General features: G+C 44.2%; 1 non-coding gene across 1 annotated transcript; it reads right to left on the bottom strand.

The window, feature by feature from the left end:
* Positions 1 to 961: 961 nt before the first annotated feature.
* Positions 962 to 1,064, bottom strand: LOC115893318. The gene has a single exon (XR_004053336.1). It is a non-coding gene; the product is annotated as a U6 spliceosomal RNA (small nuclear RNA).
* Between the last annotated feature and the right edge of the window lie 6,239 nt (positions 1,065 to 7,303).

The raw sequence follows: 7,303 nt of genomic DNA, 5'->3' as shown, positions 1-7,303 counted from the left end.
GCCATATGGAAGGGTGTGTGAGATCATCTCTCCTGGATAGAACTCCATTCCTGGGGGCCACTCCTTCACTGGAAAAGAATGTTGCTAATTATACTCATGTTTGCTTATGTTACTCACTAATTCTAGGATGCAAAGCTGGAATATGACCAATGACCACCACGCCTGACGAACCTGTTGCTGTGCAAATCTGTACTCTTCAATCAACAAAACCTGATGCAAAAAAAAAAAAAACAAAAAAAACAAAAACAAAAACAAAAAACCCAGAAAAAGAGGAGATGTAGGAGATCGGTCAGAGTGGTGGGAAAAATTGTAGAAAGACTCAAACCTTCTTAGAAGGCCAGGAGGTTTTACAAAAGCTTTGGAAAAGGATTTGGCTGAAGGCAGCCAGATTCTCTAATCCGGTGCCTGAAAGCTTAGGTTAGATAACAAGGGGATGTAAAGAAACGGATCTAGATAAGTTAGCTTACTCAGGCCTCGGAACTTGGCCTTTAGTTATCTGTGCAAAGGACTGCTCTCTCTGGGTGGGGAGGTTGGGGTGTGGTGGCCCCCAGGTGTGTTGACTCAGGCCTTTCTCATTGAATCTGTACTGAATAAATGCCTGCAGCACCAGCGGGTCAGGGCCACAGCTGCTGACTCTACAGCACCCTCCTCAAAGTCTGTAAACAGCCCGGTCTCCTAGCCTACTCTTTCACTGGATACCTGTGTCTGAGTTCATTCTTTCATCCATTGTTCAGCCAGGGTCTGCAGGTCAGATCTGGCACTTGGCAAAGCACTTTATCTAGTCTATCACTATATGTCACTTTTATTAATTAACTTATCAATGTCCTTTATGGCATTTCCCCATCTCCAGTACAGGATTCTGAGGTATGGCATTTTGTTGTCATTTCTCCTTAGCCTCCTTTGATCTGGCTTTCACGATGTTGATTCCCCCATCTGACCCCCTCCACCATCACCCACCACCAATACCCCTTTTTGTCCTTCACACATTTGTGTCATCTTTGTGCAGGGCAATGCTAATCTTCTCTGTGTTATTTCAATTTTCACATATCTTCCGTCAAAGCAAGCACCACACACCATTTTTGTTTGAATAGCATGTTCCTCATTGTGTGTTTGTCTCATGTTTCCTCATGGTCGGATTGAGGTTATGTAATTTCAACCTGAATACTGTCCTATCCAGGGTGTCACATCAAGAGCCACACAATGTCATCTGTACTGCAGAAATGAGGTTAATTTTGATCAGCTGGTCAAAAAGTATTGCACGGTTTCTCCCTGGTCTCATACCATTTTGGTTTTTTTTCTCCCTCACAACTAATAAGAAACTAATAATACGTGGGGATCACTTTAAGATTATGCAGATACCCTAACTGTGACGATTGTGAGCGTACCTTTCCCATGCCAAGCACTGTGCATTCCAGATGTGGCCTCTTTCTATCCTAGGCGGGCTCCTTCACTTCTCACGACCACAAACCCATCTTCTCTTGGCTTGAAGCCCACTGCATCAGAAGCAGGATCAGATCTGAGGTTGCCAGTGCGGTGATGAGGAAGCTGCAGATGGAACTGGAGCAGAGAAAAAGAGAAAAGACAACATGTTAATGAGGGGGTCCCGTCAGGAGGAGGAAATGGTCTTCAGAATCCTGGCTCAGCTGCGGGAAAGGGAGAAAGACTCGAAGGGCTGGGAGGTTGGGGACTTAGAGTCACTGAGTCATACTAGTGAGGCTTGGTCTTGTTCTGTGAAACTGAGCCCCTGGCTTCCCACACTCTGTGGGGCCAGCAGCCTGGGCACTTTTCTCTGCAGGGTTGCCAGTGGGCAGTGGTAACCCAGAATATCTGAGGAATGATACCCTTTAGAGCAAAGCCAGCAACTGCAGAGGCTTTAAAAAGACCAAAAAATCCAACAGCCTCATGACAAAAACAGGCCCCAACTTTAATTGCTTCAGAGCCCCAGAAGAGCCATTGGAACTGCTGTCCAGACCCCAAACTGTGCACAGCCATTCCAGGACAAAGCAGATGCCAAGGGGCCTGACAGAACTGAGCTGTGCTGGAAGCACACCACCATGCCAACCGTTCACTGAGAAATTCTATCCAGGACCCCGGCAGCCAGTTTTCATCCATCTCTTCTGCAAGAGATAGCAAAGAATCAAATAAAGGAGTCTTCATTATTAAATTCTATTGTATGAACCCCAAATAGGCTTAAAAGATGTCTCTTTGACAGGCAGATCCCTGAAGAAGAGCTACCAAGGAGCATTATGAGAGGTTTCTGGCATGTTGGGAAGGTACCCTGGAAGGCAACAATGCAGAGACATTCTCCTGTCCATCTATTCATCCACCCATCCGTCCATCTGTCCATCCATCTATCCATCTATCCATTCATTCTTTCATTCATTCAACCAATGAGTATTTCTTTAGTAGCTACTATGTGCCTAGCGATCCAGGACACTGAGCTGGAGATGAAGAGGGAAGACAATGCCCCAATAATAAAAGAGAAAATTGTTCTGTCCTCTTGGGTGAATAAGGAAAATCTTTACTTTTCCTGTCATTAAGAAAATGTATAGCCCTTAAGATCTTTGTAAATATAGAATATAGACTCTTCTGAAAGAAAAACCTTTCTTTCCTTTCACTCTAGGAAAAGAAAAATAAAGAAACATGAGCTGACATTCATTAGAATCCACTAAAAGGCAGAATTTCACGTTGACATTGAACTTTAGAACCAGGACACCGCAGACCCCAGAGTGATTCAACACTTTTCTATGCTGTCTTGAGCTTATAAAAATAGGTCAGGTAAGTGAGATGCCTAGAGGCTGTAAAAGGCTGGAAAGAAGCTCACAGGCCAGCCTATCTGGGGACAGAGGGTTAGGATGTGAGTGTGTGTTCCAGGACAAGGGCACCTGTCTCCCCAGAGGGCCCCCCACAGCCTGAGGAGGGCCATTCGCCTGAGCAATGTCCCAGTGCAAGGAATGGTTGGGTGCCTCTGCAGTCTTATGCCAGGAGACTTTGGGGGAACAGAAGCAGCAGGGCTTTCCTGAGCCAATGTGCAGACTCCTGGGAACAGTTGAGATTTCTGCTGTATAAGGAATTAAATGGTTGGGATCTCACTCACCCATTGAAAATGCACCCCAGGATGATACTGAAATGTTGGGCTGGGGTTTCTCCTGGTACAGAAAAATCCAGTGACTGGATGGTGTGCTGCAGGGAGAGGCAGCAGAGGAAGAAGCCCTGCCTGGAAGCCATTTCTGCAGGATGGAAGTGTGGCGTCTAATAGCCCGAGGTCTCCTTGTGGGCAGGGACCCCACTCACAGCCAAACTTATGGAACAGAGTTCCCTCAGGGATGGGAAAGACCTCATTCTTTTAGTAATTCTCTATCAGGAATAAGGAAATTGTGAAGGTGCCTTCTTCTGCCCCTCCCTCCCCCTCCTCCCCGGCTCTTTTGCCTCCTGCCACAATCATCGGCAAGTCTTTCCCTGAGATATTTCACGAGTTGCCAATCCAAGTGACTGGTTCCATTTCTAACCCAGCTGACACCCATGACGTTTTAGAGCGAGTAAAGCACACCTGAAGCCTAGTCCCCTTGTGAGGTTCCTACCGCCCACCAGTGTAGGGCATGGCCAAGAACGACAAAACAAGCCAGTAAATCACCAAAGAGGCCAAAATCAATGTCACAAAATGTTTCACTTGTTTTATTTATAACCAACCTATTTTCAGAAAAATCCTCATAGTAACTTTAATTTATTTGCATGTAAAATCTCCATTTGGAATCCATTTGCACTAACTTTACACATAATTCTAATAAGTTTTCTAAGCTCTTAAATATAAAAAGCAGCAAATAATTAAATGTGGGAGAAGCTACTACAGACAGATAAACTGATAACAGCAGGAAATGACAAGTTCCAACAAGAGGGGAGACAGAAAAACTACTGTAATAGTCTCCAGAACCCAAAACCAACTGCCTGGGCCCATTTAGTGTGGGGTTAAATAACCCTTAGACTCTTACACCCAATCTAGACTGGGTCACTTACTGATATTTTCATTGATGACCCCGAGTCTTTAAGAAGAGGTAAAATTATATTCACTTTAAGGAAGTTGAAATGTATTTGTTTAGAAAGATTTTTGTCTCAAATCACTAAAATTTTTAAGTTTTGTGTATACATGATAGAATTTTCAAGTATTTGGAGACTTAGTCATCTAGAATGACTCACAGCACAAGGTTCAAATAAGCCTGGGTAGCAGGGTTTCAGCGTGAACACAGGTGCGTCTGGGGTTTTAATCAGTTGACTCTTGGTACAAATTATACTTCCCATCTTGAAAGGTATAATTTGGAGCTCCACGTAGACCTGCCTTGCTTTTAATGCAAATAGCATTAATATGTTTCACATAGCAGTGAATCAGAACCACAAGAACAAAACGTTTCACCTGGAATCTATGTGGGTTTATAAACAAGTGACCAAATGGATTTGGTGCCTCCCCAAATTAAAAAGAGAATTTGGAAATATAACTCAAGGTGTTTGATCTAAATTCCAAGGCTGTCAAAATTATTATTTTTGGTTTGGTTGGTTACATCCTAAACCCTGGAATTGGCTGGCTGTAGGGCACAGCAGCCACTAGTTTTTGGCTGCTAAGAATCTAGTCTCCCTTGTTACTTGGAAGAAATCCTCATGGAAAGATGGGCTGTACTTTTCCCTGCAGAAGCCAGAGGGGCCCAAGCATCTCTCCTAGCCCGGAAAGAATGTGGCCATGTGACCCAGGATTGGCCTTGGCCTTTGAATCCACAGGAAGTAGTAGTTGTTCATGACGTCTATACTATTTTAATAAGATAGACTGGGAGTGTCAGGGTAGGGGGAATGACTGCCCTTGGTAAAAAGAAAGGATCTTGCAGGATAGACTTTGATGTGTGTATGTGGCATGTGTATAGTATGTGGTGTGAGTATGTGTGCATGCACGTGCTTATGTTTGCTTGACAGAAGGACTTCTAGTGTCATACTTTGGGGTATGGGTGATGGTGAGACAAAGAAAATAGAGACAGTAGGACCAGAAGAGACTCTATATCTGCCCTAATATTGATATACTATGGTAAGACAATGGCTGGGTCCAGTGACACAAAAGGCAAACATATTTAACAATAACAATTAAGATATCTTATATTTTTAACCCTTCATATGTGCCAAGTCCTGTGCTAAGGAATTAGCATGAATTATCTCAATTAATACTCATTAACATATGTGATGTAGCCTGTTTTTACCCCCATTTCACAGCATCAGTCGTGACTGTTCTATTGCCTAATTCAGGGGTCATTTTTAAGTCCTCATTTTGATGTTTAACCTCTCCTTTGGATGTTTGCCTACTTTGTTTTCCAGGACACCATATTCTTCTAGTTCCTGCTTTCTGGCCGTTGCTCTATTTCCTTTGTGGTCTACACTCTGCCCTTATCATGTATGTGGGGTTCCATCCTAAGCCTTCACACTCTCTGTAAATGATCCCATAATTTATAGTACCACCTATACATTAATGATGCTCAAGAGTAGAAATGTCAGTTACTATTCTTGAATGGTTTCTATGTTCCAGGATTTTTTCTAAGTAGTTTAGATGTAACAATTCACTTGATGTTCAACACCATGAGGTAATTCCTATTATTCTGATCTTATAGGATGAAGAAACCGAGGTACTGAGGCTGCTCATGGTCACAAGCTACTAAGTGGTGGAGACAGAATTCTAACCAGGGGGTTTGGCTCAAGAGCCTGGGTAAAGGACCCGAAGTTGAGGGCCCTCTTTAAGAAAGAGAACACAAAATTGCAAATGAAAATTAAGTAGAAAAGTGAATATTAAGAATGAGAAAAGAAATCATAACAAATTATAAATTTGAAATCGCTAATAGAGGTTTCCACTTTTGGTTAAGATGGAATAACAGAGACCACATCTTACCTGAAACAGTCAAAAACAACATCCAAAAAAGTGGAAAGAATATATAATCCAGTGATTTTTCAAGACAGTGGTTATCAAGTAACAAAAGACATTGCTCACAAAGAAACAAGAAACAAATAACATAAATCTTGTAATTACCCTTACTTTATTGAGCATTTCCAGGCTGTAGTGCAAAGAAGAAAATTCCAAATGGGACCTGGTGGACTCCCTGAATTGAACAGGGCTGAACTGAGAGTCTGTGGAGTCCAAAGCAGCGAGAGTTCATAGATGGACTACTGGGGAGGAAAGAGCTCCACAGAGAAGGAATTCCAGAGATCTGCAGAGGGCTGCCCTTGTGTATTGGCAGAGTACTAATCAGTGCATGTGTATGAGAAAACTACACAAGGCCAAAGAAAGAATCACCCAAAAGGATATCTAGTGTTTGTACAGGGCCAAGAATAGTATTTCTTTCTACCAGCCAGATGGAAACCCTCAGAATTCTCGAAGCATTAGGTAGAATACTCAGAAATGTACAGTCTCAGTGGTGGGAAGTAATTAGCTCTAGAAAAAACGATGGTCTTCCCTCACGTTAAAAAAAAAAAAAAAAAAAAAGTCTTGGACGATGGCCAAATAGGAACAGCTCTGGTCTGCAGCTCCCAGCGAGATCGATGCAGAAGGTGGGTGATTTCTGCATTTCCAATTGAGGTACCTGATTCATCTCATTGGGACTGGTTGGACAGTGGGTACAGCTCATGGAGGGTGAGCCAAAGCAGGGTGGGGCATCACCTCACCCAGGAAATGCAAGGGGTCAGGGAATTCTCTCCCCCACCCAACGGAAGCTGTGAGAGGCTGTGCCTGAGGACCGGTGCTCTCTGGCCTAGATACTGTGCTTTTCCCAGTCTTCACAACCCGCAGATCAGGAGATTCCCTCCGGTGCCTATGCCACCAGGGCCCTGGGTTTCAAGCACAACACTGGGCGGCCGTATGGGCAGACACTGAGCTAGCTGCAGGAGATTTTTTTTTGTTTTCCCATACCCGGTGGTGCCTGGAATGCCAGCGAGACAGAACCATTCATTTGCCTGCAAAGGGGGCTGGAGCCAGGGAGCCATGTGGTCTGGCTTGGCGAGTCCCACCGCCATGGAGCCCAGCAAGCTAAGATCCACTGGCTTGAAATTCTCACTGCCAACACAGCAGTTTGAGGTCGACCTGGGATCCTTGAGCTTGGTGCGGGGAAGGGCATCCACCATTGCTGAGGCCTGAGTAGGCAGTTTTACCCTCACAGTGTAAACAAAGCTACCAGGAAGTTCAAACTGGATGGAGCCCACCGCAGCTCAGCAAGGCCACTGAGGCCAGACTGCCTCTCTAGATTCCACCTCTCTGGGCAGGGTATCTCTGAAAAAAAGGCAGCAG

Source organism: Rhinopithecus roxellana, chromosome 14 (genome assembly GCF_007565055.1).
Source record: "Rhinopithecus roxellana isolate Shanxi Qingling chromosome 14, ASM756505v1, whole genome shotgun sequence".
Taxonomy (NCBI): Eukaryota; Metazoa; Chordata; class Mammalia; order Primates; family Cercopithecidae; genus Rhinopithecus; species Rhinopithecus roxellana.
The sequence above is the reverse complement of the archived record's forward strand: the minus strand, read 5'-3'. Positions and strand labels throughout refer to the sequence as shown.